Raw genomic sequence first — 2,231 nt, 5'->3', positions numbered from 1 at the left:
AAGGAGTATAATCAAGAGTTATCATTTGGCAGAATCTTTTCATCAAAGGCAAGTGGTCAAATAGTGTTAGGACACCAACAGAAGTCTAGCTGAAGGATATGAAATGCTTACCAAGTCAGTCTACGGAGCCGACTCTTCCTGGAGAATGGGCAAAGAAATGAAATACCTTATTACAAGTCAGTGACTGGTTGATTAAGATTACAGTTGCTGGGTTACTCAGTAACATAAAATCCACATTAAAATTCAGGTCAGACATTTAAGACATCACTGAACCCATGTTAAGTCACTAGGAATCTTGTGAGAGGGTTTGTATTCTTACCTCATCCGAGAGGACTCCGCCTCCAAAAGGCATTCATAAACCTGCTCCCATGACAGTCACAATCTGCAATTAGAGAATTGTTTTATGTGAATTAGATTAATGCAAATAAGGAGTTCAGCTACTTTCCTAAACCAATCCAGATCAGACTAAATGACAAATTTCCTCAATGGGATCAGAGACCTGATTCATATTCATCACATCTGAATATTAGCAACACAATGACAGTCTATGACTAAGTGACTTACCAACACAAGGCTGGTTGTGAACAGTCTCTGCAGCAAGGTTTCACATGTCTGGATGGGTAGAGAGAGAGAGAGAGATCGATCTATATTAATATTGTGTATACAACACCTGAGGCCTAAATGACTATTAACAGTAGATACATCAGCTAGGAGCGAAAGACAATAGATATTCGTCACGGTTTAATCTGCTGAACTATGCTCTCATCATTGTATCAAGCATCACTAAGGTTGTTGGCAGACAGCCTTTCAACTCACCTTCACACGGCCTTTTGCGTCGCCAGTCTCATTTCTGTAAATAAGATAAAAAGCTTTAAAAAATAAAACACTCCAGAAATGAAGTGGCCTCACTGGTCTTTGAGGCCGACACATCAGCTAGGAGCGAAAGACAATAGATATTCTTCACGGTTCAATCTGCTGAACTATGCTCTCATCATTGCATCAGACCACCTTGAATTATAAAAGATATTTAATTTTAATACAACATTAAAACTCACCGGTAGCTGATCTAAGAACATTCACTAGATCCAAGAATAGGGACCTGCACATCAGAAATGCCAGATATTAGCAAAGAAACATTTTAAAATATGTAGGCACCCTTTAAGTTCACTGCATCAGTAAAAAGTAGTCTTTCACTCTTATTCAGAGAGATTCCCAATGTTTTGTAAACAAGATCATCATTGACAGTTTGTTTCAGGACAACATACGTAAAATATTAGTAGATTACCTGTTCTGATGTCACCGAAAAGTTAATTCTTCCAATGTAAGCACTCCTGCAAGAACACAGTAAAATAAGCATCAAAACGATCTTTAAAAAAACAGTCATACATCAAATTTGTCTGTGCCTCAGATAGTCAACTGGTGGGTTGGAAGTATCGTCATCCATCTTGTCGAGAGTAGCAAATAATGTCATCACAGCAGCACGACAGAGTGCAGAATAAGGCAGACTGATGCTTCTCTAGGTGTGACCGTTTGAGGGGCCAGCCGAAGCTTATGTGCATCTCAAGTATGCATGGTATCTTATGCTTTACATTTTCTTTGGCCATTGGAAAGTCCAAGTCATTAACAATAACTAGCACAGTCATGCAAGTAAATTGAAGCCAGATAAACCTAAAGTTAAACTGCATCTGGAATCCCACAGAGAAGCATAAATCCATCTCTACTGCCATTTAAAGTGAAAACTAATCCTTAAATTACCTTTTTCCGCTCCAGTCCCTTCATGTCTCTGGACCACCTGAGACCTGTGGGTACACATCCGTTTTAGCACCATACTGGTCATGTTGGGAATACAGTAAGTATTAGTTTAACTAGAAGTCTCAGTGTGAAATTATTCAGATATCACATCTGTCCACTACTCTTTACAACATCATTGACTTCGAGTTACGACAAGCATATTATACATGTAGTAGTCAGCATAGCATTTCGTCCAGACGTCTTCGATCTTAATAAAGTAGGTAGCTAGTTAAAAGGCTATTGCACGCTGCTCCATCTTTTGTAGCTAACGTTAGGGAAATGTCAAACTTCTTTCCTTACTTAACGTTAAAAAAGAAAAATAGAGAAAAAGAGACTTTAAGCAATTTTTCCTTACCATTTAATGTCCACTTTCATTTGTACAGCCATCCAGTCGAAAGGCCTGTAACCAAAAGCAAAGTAACGATAACATTACAAAAATG

The 2,231-nt window shown here is 38.4% G+C and overlaps 2 long non-coding RNA genes and 4 other non-coding genes across 10 annotated transcripts in view; all 6 read right to left on the bottom strand.

Annotated features, from left to right (window-relative positions):
- LOC117951125 overlaps positions 1 to 861 on the bottom strand; it is a 1,241-nt gene extending 380 nt beyond the window's left edge. The window contains exons 1-4 of one of the 2 annotated variants that reach the window (XR_004658061.1): positions 817 to 861; positions 565 to 612; positions 320 to 382; positions 112 to 138 (exon numbers count right to left, since the gene is read on the bottom strand). This is a non-coding gene — a long non-coding RNA (uncharacterized LOC117951125). Of the gene's footprint in view, positions 1 to 6; positions 383 to 564; positions 613 to 816 lie in introns of those variants that run through there. The other variant, XR_004658060.1, reaches the window with a different exon arrangement.
- On the bottom strand, positions 696 to 777 carry LOC117951147. The gene has a single exon (XR_004658073.1). It is a non-coding gene; the product is annotated as a small nucleolar RNA snR60/Z15/Z230/Z193/J17 (small nucleolar RNA).
- Positions 862 to 921: 60 nt separating the features above from the next.
- Positions 922 to 1,003, bottom strand: LOC117951148. Its single transcript, XR_004658074.1, has one exon. It is a non-coding gene; the product is annotated as a small nucleolar RNA snR60/Z15/Z230/Z193/J17 (small nucleolar RNA).
- Positions 1,004 to 1,057: 54 nt separating this feature from the next.
- Positions 1,058 to 2,231, bottom strand: part of LOC117951126 — an 8,943-nt gene continuing 7,769 nt past the window's right edge. For 2 of the 4 annotated variants that reach the window (XR_004658065.1, XR_004658064.1), the window contains exons 2-5: positions 2,147 to 2,191; positions 1,756 to 1,799; positions 1,286 to 1,331; positions 1,058 to 1,099 (exon numbers count right to left, since the gene is read on the bottom strand). This is a non-coding gene — a long non-coding RNA (uncharacterized LOC117951126). Of the gene's footprint in view, positions 1,100 to 1,274; positions 1,332 to 1,755; positions 1,800 to 2,146; positions 2,192 to 2,231 lie in introns of those variants that run through there. The other 2 variants (XR_004658062.1, XR_004658063.1) reach the window with 1 other exon arrangement.
- On the bottom strand, positions 1,166 to 1,247 carry LOC117951151. The gene has a single exon (XR_004658077.1). It is a non-coding gene; the product is annotated as a small nucleolar RNA SNORD79 (small nucleolar RNA).
- On the bottom strand, positions 1,871 to 1,933 carry LOC117951150. The gene has a single exon (XR_004658076.1). It is a non-coding gene; the product is annotated as a small nucleolar RNA SNORD75 (small nucleolar RNA).

Source organism: Etheostoma cragini, chromosome 9 (assembly GCF_013103735.1).
Source record: "Etheostoma cragini isolate CJK2018 chromosome 9, CSU_Ecrag_1.0, whole genome shotgun sequence".
In the NCBI taxonomy this organism is placed as follows: Eukaryota; Metazoa; Chordata; class Actinopteri; order Perciformes; family Percidae; genus Etheostoma; species Etheostoma cragini.
This window is presented reverse-complemented; position numbering and strand designations above follow the sequence as displayed.